Source organism: Rhineura floridana, chromosome 1 (genome assembly GCF_030035675.1).
Source record: "Rhineura floridana isolate rRhiFlo1 chromosome 1, rRhiFlo1.hap2, whole genome shotgun sequence".
NCBI lineage: Eukaryota > Metazoa > Chordata > Lepidosauria > Squamata > Rhineuridae > Rhineura > Rhineura floridana.
The window spans coordinates 239,864,564-239,878,025 of NC_084480.1; the positions used below are offsets into that span (position 1 = coordinate 239,864,564).

The 13,462-nt window shown below is 40.4% G+C and overlaps 1 protein-coding gene and 1 non-coding gene across 13 annotated transcripts in view; both read right to left on the reverse strand.

Annotated features, from left to right (window-relative positions):
• Positions 1-13,462, reverse strand: part of PTPRM (protein tyrosine phosphatase receptor type M) — an 838,757-nt gene that overhangs the window by 383,697 nt on the left and 441,598 nt on the right. The gene's annotated exons all lie outside the window — the stretch shown is intronic.
• On the reverse strand, positions 2,609-2,727 carry LOC133375899 (5S ribosomal RNA). The gene has a single exon (XR_009760333.1). It is a non-coding gene; the product is annotated as a 5S ribosomal RNA (ribosomal RNA).

A 13,462-nucleotide genomic window follows, 5' to 3' on the forward strand; every position in this document is an offset into this window, starting at 1 on the left:
GGACCAACTTATGTTTTGAAAAAGATACACTACTAAAAATTATTACGAGGTCTCAGGCAAAGCAATCCAACTTGTGAGTGGCGGCAGAGCTGGCAGAAGAGGCTGCCACATCCAGCTGCCACTTGGAGGCCTCTTGGCAGGGAAGATGCTGACTGTGCCGGCACAGCATGGCAGGAGGAAACAAAATACATGTTTCCTTCTGCCACCCCTTTTCCTGGCGTACCGGCTGCCATGACAGAGGGCCACAAGAGGGAGCTGAACAGGACCTGGATATCATGTTAGTCCCCCCCTCCTTGGCCTCTCCTCCAACACGACCCTGAATTGTCCCTTTTGCAGGCTTTCTGCCAGCTTTCTGCCAGGCTGGTTCCCTGGTGGACCTCTGGCTGAGCTGGGATGAGGGACATATGCCAGCATAGCCTGGCTAAGCTGGGACCCACCTGGCTCAGCTGGAGGTCCGCCAGATCAAACTCGCCTCAGCCTGGCGTAAACAGCAGTTGGATTGAGCCCTTAGTTCATAACATACTTTACTACACTGTACTAATCAGGAGCAAAATATATATATAAATTCAGTTCACTTATCTCGCAACCCTGAACTGTTTAGAATATGTAGTCCATTTTGATTAGCAAACTGCATCAAACGCTTCCAAGTGAAATATACATGAGGGTTTTTTTTATTGTTGACAATACCAAACTAGCTCTTTTTTTTTTTACCGTCAGTTCTATTAGTCCAGTATAACATCCAGGACTTTGGGGGGCTTGACTGCCAATCTGAGCATTCAGATTGTTTGCAAGAATTGGAATTGCTAAGGGAAACATGGCTGTTGGCTCCAGAAAGTAGTCAACCTTATTTATTTATTTATTTAATTTATTACATCTATATACTGCCCCATAGCCAAAGCTCTCTGGGCGGTTTACAAAAATTAAAAACACTGAACATTAAAAACAAATATACCAAAAAAAAAATACAACAACAACAAAAAATACAACCTTATGCAGGTTGTAAATACACAATGAATAAAATCAGTGCTTAGAAAATTCATTTTTTAGAGGAACTATTTTTAATTCTAGTTCCGAATATCCAAAAAGAAACTAGTTCAGTTCAAGTTCATCCATAGCAATTTTCTTTCAACGTTCAGAATGTTACAAGCTACTATGCTGAAGCATACGGTCCAAAAGTAAATCAGGAGTTGCTCACAAGTAATAAGATGTCTGACAGACAGGATATCAACAGGTTAAGCTTCCCCAGGATTGTATTTCCATACTATTTATTTATTTATGTATTTAAATGTCCAGAAGCTGCAGCTGGTGTAAAATGCATTGGTGCGACTGCTCAATGCAGCAGGACATTGTCAGTGTGTTACCCACCTGCTGAAAGAAATGCACTTGCTGCTATTAGCTACTGGGCTATATTCAAGGTGCTAGTTTTGGTATTTAAACACCTATACATGTATGATGCTGACAGAAGCCACTTAGTCCAACCTGCATAACTAGAATACCTGGAATGAAGAGGCGGGGATTGTCTTCCAGGAACCCCAGGGAACAGAAATTCATGGTAAGAATTTCCATTTCCCCCCAGAGGTTCCTGGAGGCCAGTCATTGGCCTTGGGACATACCAGAGCCCCAAAACAGGGTGGGATGCTGGGAAAGCAGGTCATGTCCTAACAACCCCCTGCAGGACTCTGACCAAGAGTATAGTGTCTAGAGAAGATGTGAACTGAAGCCCAAGTAGCTGCTCTACAGATGTCTAGGATGGGGAAACTACCTTTGCATGCCTTTGAGGTAGAAGTCCCTCTCAAGGAATGAGCCATTAAACCCACAGGGGAGGTTTCCCCAGAGCCTGGTAGGCCTGAACTATGGCTTCCTTAAGCCAGTGAGAAATCAAGGAGGAAGCCTTATGCCCTGGAGCTTTGAAATTCTTTGAATATGTCCTATTTCTAATAGGAACAAATTTATTGTTCAGTGTTGCTCTCAAACTACTTAGATTGCTTATTTCCCCATAATGGAAAACAGATTAAAAAAAAATAATAGAAAACTTATGAATATAAACAAATTTATATTCCAAATTTGTGAGACATTTTAGTTGCTTATTTAAAATGACATACCTAGCTATTCAGTACTCACTTTATAATAACCCCTTTCATTCCCAAATCTACTTACCCATCAGCCAGTAGCAAGGAAAATGCTGGTGATAGTTTTTACAACCACATATTAGTTTTACATTTCTTGACAGACTAATTCTAGAGAGTTCCAAAGACAGACAAGCATGTGTTCTTACTATTTTCTTTCTTGGGCTTAAAAGAAACATGAATCTGATAAATGGGGGGAAATATGGGAGAGCAGACATGTATTTTTCATTTCACACATATGTCAGTGTCAATTCACCCCAAGTGCATTGCAGATGCAATAATGAAAATGCGTATCTATAAGAAACACATTTCTGGTAATTATCCTTCAGCACAGATCAGGAACAGCACAACTAAGAGTTTTGTTGTTATATGCCTTCAAATTGATTACGACTTATGGCAACTCTATGAGTCTTTTTTGGATATATTCATAGGGTTTTCATGGTAAGAAGTATTCAGAGGTGGTTTACCATTGCCTTCCTCTAAGCCTACGGCACCTGGTATTCCCAGGCAGTCTCCCATCCAAGTACTAACCAGGCCTGACCCTGCTTAGCTTCTGAGATCAGATGAGATTGGGCGTGTTCAGGGTAGTATGGCTGTAGGCAATTAAGAGTTTACCCAGCTAGATATATTGTTAAGCTTTCACGATGCATAATAACTGATATAACTCTGAAGAACTTAGTAGAAGTGTGCTGGTCTATGGCAGGGGTTCTCAAATCCAGCTACAGTACAGGTATTCTTTCCCCAGGGACTTTTGGTGGAAGCAGAAGAGAGGGAACAAACAGAGACAGAGCAGCATCAGAGACCCTCTGCCTTGAAAACTAGATTGGATATTCACTCCATTTATTTGTATGGACAGAGAGAAATGGTCTGAAATTGGTAGAACAGTTGCTGGGTAATGTTGATGGTCATTATGTATTTTCTGTGGGTGCATGTGTGGCCACATCTAAAAGTTTGTGAACCTTTGGGCCAAAACACGTTGTGACCCTTTTCTGATGTAAGATGAACATGTGTGTGTGTGTGTGTTAGAATGAGTTCTTATCACCAATCCATTACAGTTTTGTGAATAGCAACATTCCAGATTCAGCAGCCTAAGTTCATGACTGTGTGCAAATGAAAAATATATGTGGTGTGCAGTGCTTTTCTCTTATGAGACTTTGGGTTTAGATTTATACATTTATATAACCGTTTCTTTTTTAAAAAAATCCTTTTTATGTTTTTATAATTTTGGGGTATATTACTTAATTTTATATGTATACTGTATGTAGATACAGCCTGTTTTGCCCCGTGTCTACTTGGGTTCTCAGGTAGGGGTGGTTTCCAAACGTACTGCCTGGGATTCTTTAATGGGAGATAAAAGGAATTCAACTAGGAATCTTTTCCATTCAAAGCATTATTACTTTTTTGCTGCTGTGCTACAACTAGCACCTACACCTTGAATCCACAACCATTTGCCTACCTGTCCAATGTGGTGCACTTCCCTAGGCCTGGGGTAGCCAACTTAGTGCCCTCCATATGCTGTGGACAACTCCCATTAGCCCCAGCCAGCATGGTCAATGAGCAGTGATGGTGGAAACTGTAGTCCAACAAGATGTGGAAGGTACCAGGTGGGCTACCGCTGCCCCAGGCAGTATAGGATTCTTGAGTACTGGAATGACTACACTCACCCAGGCTGGCCATTTGCTCTCCTCATCAGGAAGGACGATAACATCTTCCAGGAGGGGCCAATGCAATGGGGTGGTGGTCTGAAGCAATTCTGCCAACTTTGGCACTGATGCCACTTACATACACAGTGTACAGTGGCAGCAAGTTTAGAGCTGCATCGGAGCACTGCAGGAGTACTGGAGCAGCTCTGCTGGTGTACCTGAATAGTCTTGACCTCACTACCGCCTTGCCCTGCCCCATCCCAATAAGTGTTGGGAGGCTGGCTCTGTGTCACCACTCCACTACAGTGCCAACTTTTGATATCTTCCTGTACTGGCAGGGACAATGATATGACAGTTCTTATTTATTCTGGCTCCCATCTTGTTCTCTGGTTCTCACTCCTATCTGTGACCCCTGGCTTGACCACCCAGCTCTGATCTCTAGCTTGATTTGTGGCTCCTGGTTCCCAGCTCCTGTTTCAACAGCTCCCCATGAACCACATCTGAGAGGCCATTGCTTTTAAGTTATTGTTTGAAATTGTGTGCTTATCATCTCAAAATCCTATTGAGTAATTGAGGATGGGTAAAATTAACGCTGTGCTAAATGTTGGCAAGGCAAGGAGAACTTTCAGGTCAAAGCAGGGGGAGAACTGGTGGGGATGAAACTTGGAGGAGAACTTTTGTGGTGCATAAAAATATATAAAGGTTTGTGAAGATGGAAAGCTTATCACTGGTGGTATTCATTTAAAAAAATAAAGCTCCACTGCGACACATAGTTACTGCTAGCTGGCAGCTACTATTGTCTCCCTTCCCCCCAGAATGCCCAGGATGTAGCCTGGGCACTGTTTTTCACCAAAATGCTTTATAATGTGCCAGGGCATTCTTGGGGGAAGAAAATTATTGCTGTGATATAACAGCCACTTAGCTGTGCTCTACCACTACCACCTACAATGGAGGACTTTTTTTAAAAAGTGAAAACTTTTTTTAAAACAAACAAACAAAGGCCACTGCCAGATTTTTCAGATTTACTCCTAAAATATCACTAAGATGCTCCATCATTCCAATTCCTGCAGATGGGATGGCAAATAGCGTCTTGCCTGCGAAGCATCTCACGGCACAATCCGATACATGTCTACGCAGAAGTCTCATTGTTTTCAATAGGGTTTACTCCCAGGTTTAGGACTGTACTCCATTGATGTTGAACATTCCATAACCTAGCAATACCTGTTACTTAACACATCTCCTGTCCTTTCACCCATCACGTAACATTCAGGTGTACTGTTGTTCAGAAGGAGCTGAATTTGAACTTTATGTTCAACAGTAATTATTCTGAAAAAGTTTTACAGCATTTCTCTCTGTTATTTTGCCATACTTGCTGTGTAAGTAGAAACAAAAGGAGCTTTATATGCTGTGTATTAACTTAAGACACAAGTGAGCAACGTGGCCCTCAGCTGATCTCTATGTGGTCCTAACCAGCCATCAGCTGGGTGGTGGGGAAAAACTTATCTTCCTACTCAGTTCTTTGGCTGCACAGCAGTATGGGGATAGTGATTTTCTGCACATTGGAAGTGCTGAGGAGAGGCTTTGCCTCCCCCCTCCATCCAATCCAGCGCTCCCAGTGCAGTGATTTTAACGGAGAGAAAGATGCATAGGGAGGATGATACACGTCTTTCTCCCCATTTAAATCATGTCCCTCCCCTTTTGCCCAAATGGATGTTTGGCACATAACTGTGTTGGAGAGGAAGACGAGTGGGAAGGGCATCCCTTTGTGTCTTTTTTCCGATGGGTTTACGTGGGCATGTGTAAATGTGAATGCTCATAAATGTTAGTGTGTGGTAATACATGGACTGCAGCTTCTGATTATTCCTGGTGCAGCCCTCAGGGCCAAAAATATTGCCCATTGAGTTAAGGAATCATGTAGTATTGTAGATGTTTCAAGAGCACCAGAAAAAATCTGGTTGGTAACAACAATTGGAAATGGAAATGGATTGCTTTCAAGTCAATTCTGACTTATGGCGACCCTATGAATAGGGTTTTCATGGTAAGCAGTATTCAGAGGTGGTTTACTATTGCCTTCCTCTGAGGCTGAGAGGCAGTGACTGGCCTAACCATGTATTTTTCCTGATCAATACCTTCCAGAAAAGCAGTGGCACAGATATTGCTTATAATATTGTTCAAAAATACACAGGAGAAATTGTTTCATAGATTGGTAGAAAGAAGATGTGGGGTGCTCTCTCTATCACTATAGTTATATGCTACTGACAAACTACATTAATTCATAATAGTTATCTATACCAGTGTTGGCCATATTAAGGATTTGAGATACCTCTTACTGCATTTGAGTGACAAGACTGCATGGTTCTATTAATCTATGTAAAAGAAGAAACACCATCAATTAATGCTACTCAACAACAAAGAACATGGTATTTAAAATTCCTCCTAATCTAATATGTGCGATCAACCTTAAAACGCTGAAGAGTAGAATCAACTGAACAGAAAATAATCCTCCAAGTCCAAAATTTGATAATAAATGGATAGGGTTCCCTGGATTAGCTTGATAAAATAAACCTTGAATATTAAAACGTATGCATATTACTAGGTAACAGAATATGTGATTATAATTTTATTGTCCTTAAATATCTGCGTAACAACAAAATGAAGTTTTTTTTCTTAGTCTGAAAATGTCTTTTATCCAAAATACTTCCCAGTTTGTTAGCATGTCTACAGTCCTGCCCCCCCCATAAGAAGGTATCAGCTTCTGATGACTATGTTGAGGTGGGGCAAGGTACTGAGGCACTGACAAACAGAGAGGCACTAGTAAATCCTATGCTCCTTTGCTGCTCAGACTAACATTTTTAAAGGGGTAAGGGCATGTCACATTAGCTATGGCTCAAGTAATTCTTGCAGATAAATTTTTTTCCCTTGCATTTTTACCGTTTGAACAGAGATCAGTATTGCCACAAAGACCAGATCCCTATTTGTATCTCCAAGGTCCTAAATTCAGCACCTGTGATGGATTTGGTTTCTGACACAGTGGCTGGAATTGTTTCCTTCTAAAGATGAAACAAGAACAGCTGATGAACTAACATTAAAAACCAGTGCCACATATTCTGGGACCACTGTCATTACCTTATTTAAAGGTAAAGCTTAGCCAAGGAGTATTGTGGTATGTTGCTAAACTTTTTTAATTGGCTGAGGCACAAAAAGGTTACATAATTTAATTGTTCTGAAAAGCCAGCTGACTACATCATTCTAACAAGACCCAACAAGATGTTGGAATTGCGGCTTGCCTGTCAGGGTAATGCAACTGCGTATGACAGGAATGAATAGAGACAGTACACTAGAAGCGGTGAAGATGAATCTTTTACTGATTCAATAGTCTTGTGCAGATACACGGATACACGAGCTTCTCTCTCCTCCACATACATCAAATGCACCCCCCACACCCTGAGCTGTTTCCATGGTGGTTTTATAGCCTTGGCAGCTTTCCTGCCCAGCCACCTGCAGCCTTCGGTCTGCTCTCTGTCCTTGAGCCCCAGAGTGTGCTGTTTAACCCTGTCCATGTCTTTTTGGAATACTTGCACTTCACAGCACCCAACAAGCCCCCACCTTCCAAACAGACATGGCTCTTTATACATTTTACAGATTTTGTTTCTCTCATTTACATTTCAGTTAAGTACAGTTTTACAGTTTCTCTGTTTTTACATTTTTACTTTTACATTTCACATCTTTTATCAGACAACACATTAGTCAGCATCTATCTCTGGTTTGAAACATGTTAGATACAAAGTTTCTTCATTTGTTTTTCGTTCTGGCACTTTTGTATACCCTGTATATCCATGCATCTCATCATGTTTTTGTATGATGCTTATCTGGAATCTATCAGGCGGTTTCCCCAGATTAGATCTCTCAGACCTCCTTAAAACAACTTCTGGTTTGGGACTGCTATGTGTTTCTGTTTCAACAAGAGCATGTTCCTCTTGTTCCTCTTGTTTTACTGTGTGCTCCCTTCGTTCAGAGCCATTGTGTGTGTGCGTTAATTCTACTGACACTGATTTATCCCAGTCCTCCTTCTGAGCTTTCACACTCCTGCTGAATATCACTCTTTTCTCCTGTGGTAGCCATACGCGGTAAAAAACATTTTGAAAACCTAAAATGATTCCTTTCTGAGCCCTGGGTGCTAGCTTCCCCCTACGTTTTCCCTTGGGGACATGAACCCAGCATTTTGTGCCAAACTTTAGGATGTGCTGGAGTGTTGGTTTCCGACCATATAGTTTTTCGTAGGGTGTCATGTTTATGGCACTGTGGAACAACCTGTTCTGAATATGTGTCGCATATAAAATACATTCACCCCAGTATGCATTACTCAGATTAGCATCTCTAATCATGGCTCTCGTGGCATCTTGCAAGGATCTGTTTTTTCTCTCCGCCAGACCGTTCTGATGTGGGCTAAATGGAGCAGTGAGTGCATGCTTGATGCCTTTCTTTTCCACATATTGTGCCAAGGACTGACTGGTAAACTCCCCCCCCGGTCTGTTCTCATTTGCTGTATGCACATGCCATGCTGTACTTTCACCTTTTGTATGAACATCTTTAGTTTCCCTTCAGCTTCATTCTTGGAACATAATAGATATACTGTACTATATCTTGAGAATTCATCTACTATCACCAAGAAATAGCGGGCTCCACCTTGTGACCCCTGAAAAGGTCCTGCCACGTCTACATGTATTGTTTGGTATGGCTTATTCGTGTGACTTTCAGCTTCCTTGTGTTTGGGAGCTGTGGTTGCTTTTGTCTGCTTACATATTTCACAATCGATATAAGCATCACATGGTTTTAATGTAACATCACTGCTCAAAGCGGGCATTTTCTTAATCATTTCATGATTTGTGTGCCCTAATCTTTTATGCCAGGAGTGTATGCAGTTATCATGTGGCCTTTGGTTAGAAAACATTACGTTTTCTTTGTCATTAGGGTTCAGTTGCACATAATACATGGAATCCCTGAGAAACCCTCTCACGCATACTTTTTCTCCTGCTTTCACCTCACAAGTTCTGTTTCTAAATGTAACTGTAAATCCCATCGCACATAATTTAGGTACAGACAATATGTGACACTGAATGTCTGGCACGTACAAAACGTCAGTAATAATTGTATTTAAATCACTTAAAGTCACAGTACCCATAGCTTGTACCTGTTTTCGTGTCCCATCAGCTAGCACCACGTGTGAAGTCGCTGGAACCATAGTCCTGAACATAGATTTGTCATTGATTAGGGTGTGTGTAGCCCCTGAATCAAGAAGCCAGTTTCCTTTAAGTTTATAGTCTCTGTCTCTGTTTACAGCTTCAGCTTTCACTAGCTGCACATGCGACGGCCTTTCTCTCTGTCTTCTCTGCCGCAACTCACAGTCTCTTTGAAGATGAGTTAATGACCCACAACGATAGCATGCCTTTGTTCCAAACGATCTGCCAAACGACCTGCCATTAATCTCAGTCTTTTCACTTTTTCCTTCCGACTTTCTTTCCTTCTCCTGTTCAGTAGCCTCCTGACGTCTCTCCCACTGCTGTATCAACTTGCCTGTCACGTAAGGGAGCGATAAATCTTCTTCAGGGAGCGCTTCAAGTGAACTAATAAGATTGTCCCATGATGAATTTAATGTTGCCAGGATTATATAAATTTTCTGTGTGTCCGGATACGTTACATTCCGTTCCTGCAACTCTGCAAACAGCTTTGAAATTTTAAACAAATGTTCAGACATTGTAACGTCGTCTGTGTACTTGAGCTGGTACAATCTTCTTGTTAAACTTATTTTATTGCTCACTGTTTTACGAACGTGGGCCTCATACAGAGCTTGCCAGGTTAATTTAGCTGTTTCTTTATCCTGCACGTATAGAAATTGAGAGTCACTTACTGCCAGGATAATATACGATCTCGCACGCTCATCCAGCCTTATCCACGGTGCCGGTGGGGGATCAGATGGGGGATCCTCTGTTACAACAGTCCATAAGTCTTCCTTTGTTAGAAACGCCTGCATCCTCATTCTCCAATTCAAGTAATTAGTTTCATTCAGACGCTCCAATGGCATCCCTTGCGAAAGTGAAACTGCCATTTTTCACAGACAGTTTCCTTGCGTCACTTTGGAGAAACAAAACCTCTTTTTACAGCTTTACCGTATCTGCTCCAGGCCTCTTTTACGTCCTGCACAGGTTTCCACTGGCTCCTGTCACCATCCGTACTGCCGTCGTTAGTCGGCTCAGCTCTGCTGCCTTTCTTTCTTCACTGCACTCTGCTTATGCTCTATTCCTTTCCTGTTCTGGGCCCATAACCCTTTGTTGGAATTGCGGCTTGCCTGTCAGGGCAATGCAACTGCGTATGACAGGAATGAATAGAGACAGTACACTAGAAGTGGTGAAGATGAATCTTTTACTGATTCAATAGTCTTGTGCAGATACATGGATACACGAGCTTCTCTCTCCTCCACATACATCAAATGCACCCCCCACACCCTGAGCTGTTTCCATGGTGGTTTTATAGCCTTGGCAGCTTTCCTGCCCAGCCACCTGCAGCCTTCGCTCTCTGTCCTTGAGCCCCAGAGTGTGCTGTTTAACCCTGTCCATGTCTTTTTGGAATACTTGCACTTCACAGCACCCAACACAAGAGTGACACTACAGTGGTTTTTCACTCCTAATCAGGCGAGCTGTATGGTAGAACATCACACAAATAAACATCAAGGTTGATTTGATTTAAATCAAGTTGATTTAAACCATAATTAAAATCATGATTTAAATCACTTATCTGAAGGACTCAATTTTAATGATTTAAATCAGTTTAAATCACTAGTGAGGAAGACTCTGTTTAATCATTTTTAGCAGAAGTACATTTTTTTAATATAATCTTAATACATATTCAGAGATGTAGGTTTCATTAGAGGGTAGGTACACACTAAGCAATTATTCTGAATTGTTTTCAGATTAATTTTCATCACAAAATGGGGTGAAAATTTGGCCGATTTAGTACTAAAACAGAATGAACTTGTGAAGTCATTCAGAGCTGCAACTGTTTAATTAATCATGATATTTTTGTCATGATGTGCCAGAATCACCACCATCAAATAGGCTTTTAAATTGTACTAATAAGATTGTTTATCTTTCTGGTTAGTTTTCTTCTTCAACAAAAAAACAACATTAATAAAACATGCACATGCATGTTTGAATGGTTAATTATTTTAGTTTTTAGATAAATTTAAACTTCTTTAAAAATAATATTTAGGCAATTTCTACCAAGTCAACATGAGAAACTTAAAATATTGGGTGGTACATTTAACTCAGTCTTCTTCTCCACCTTTGTTTTTCTTGTTCACTGTCTGGAAAAGAAATACAAGCTTTCCTACTTTTTCACTTCCCAACTTATTTCTCAATTTAGAATGAATTAGTCCAAAGAAAGAAAGAAAAAACTTTCTACACCTGCAGAAGAGGCTATAGCTGTTAACAGCAGGATTATCACTTCAGTGGTCTCCTCTGTGTTCAGTTCTACTCCATCTCCCCAAATCTCTATTCATTGACCTTCTCTATCTTTGCACTTACAGAGAGACAAGGCCTGGGGGGGGGAGAGGGGAGAGAGAGATCACTTCATGTTTCCCACCTGCAGGACTGATCAGGTTATCTGCCATCTTCATAAACTGCTGTTAATGTATTCATAGAATATAATTATAAGTTGTATAATTAGTATCATGATGATATCTTTGACCTAGGGCTCTCTATTCTCCCAGACATGCTTCCTTTCTACAGGCAGAGATTTTTTTTAACATGGGGGGGGACATTCCATATGTTATATGCCATGTACCATGAGCTTTCCCCCCCAACATGTCAGTGCATGTATTCAAGAGGGAGCACAGTACCACAGATTCAGAGGACCAGAAGGGACAAACTGGCTATTGTTAATCTACTATCCTAATGCAGATTTCTCTGAAAATCAGTTGCCTATAGATTAACCCACCTAATCCAAGCTACAGAAGAAACCATGTATGTCCCTTGTGTGCCCATAGGTCTGGATCATGTGATCTGTAGGTCCAACAATTTCATCTATCAGTCTCATTAAAAAAAAATTTAGAAGTTTGTTACAGCCTGAGGTTATGCCCCCCATTCAAACGCATATAAAGAAAACTAAACGTCTTACTTGTGTAAAGTATATAATCATTTCATTGTGATATAAGCTATTTACAATTTCAGAGACAGTACTTGCCTGGGAAAACTAGAGAAGCTATTCCTTTTGCATTTATAATATATTTTTATAGTAGGCTTTTAGGTCTTGCATTATGAATAGTGCTTGTTTTTCTCCCAGGCAATTAAAATCACTATAGTTATGGTACCTTGACTGTGTACTAAACCCAGTGCACTATTACTATATGATTCTAAATTTTAGTTATTAGTTTAATATTTATACAAGCAAAATTCTGTTTTTATGGACAACCAAACAGCTGTATGATGACATAGGTTTTAAAACTCCGCTGCTAGCAGAACATCATTTCTAAACAAATTATGCTTAACAGGGGCAAAACCCTTTTCATTCATGAATCAGAAATGTGCTTATGATATTCATAATCATGTTTCATTAATATAAGACTATGAAATCCTTAACAAAAATATTTATAGGGCATGTTTATAAACATTAATTGCTCTTGTCATATCTCTTGACATTTTTGGCACCAAGGTGTTTAACTGAGTAAATTTTCAATTTGTTTAGGTGAATCAATTATAGTTTGTTGTTGTTGCTGATGGTACATCCACTTAGAATCTGGCATACAATATATATTTATGTTCCCAAATCTAATCTAAAAATCTGCTACACAATACTACACTGCATTCATTTATTTACTGCATTTGTATCCTGCCTTTCTTTGATCATGGAACTCGGATAGAGTAAATGGGGTTCTCCGACATTGCCCAGACCTTAACTTTAACAAGCTGGCTGCATTATGGGCCCTCAGATAATGCCCTGAGACCAAATCATGCCCTGTGACCCACACTGTATTGATACAACCCTTTGGAGGAAAGGCCATGGCTCTGTGCTAGAGCACACACTTTGTATGCAGAAGGTCCCAGGTTCAATCCTTGGCAACTCCAGGAGAGGATGGGAAAGACCTCAGTTTCAACAGTTGGAGATTTGTTGCAAAGTCTATACAATACTGAGCTAGATGAACCAATCGTCTGAGTGAATAAAGCCAAAGATTATACACACTGTAAAGGTATCATTACAATCTGCACAATAAATAAGTGATTCAAACACATTGGGGGCTGTCTCTGTGTGTTGCTGCTGGGGTAGAGAATTGTGTTCTGTATCTGTTTTCAAGCTTACTGATTGGGAGAGAGAGTTTCACGTCACTCCAGTCTTGTAATTCTTATCATTTTTGTCAGAGCAAACCACCAACACCAGCCCCTAAAGCACTATTCACTGTTTCAAATTGGTTAATATTTTGAAGATGCACCTGTTTACATAGGCATTCCCTTGATCTTTTGTCCCAAGTCTATTTTAATTGCTGCATTGTTTTAATTTGATTGTTTAATTGTATATTTGAATAACAGACATTGATATTTTAATGGTATTGTTTTATTGTGTATTTAATTATGGTGTGTTTTTAATTATTCTGTATTTTAACAATGTTGTGCTATTTTTTATGTTTTGTAAACCACCAAGAAT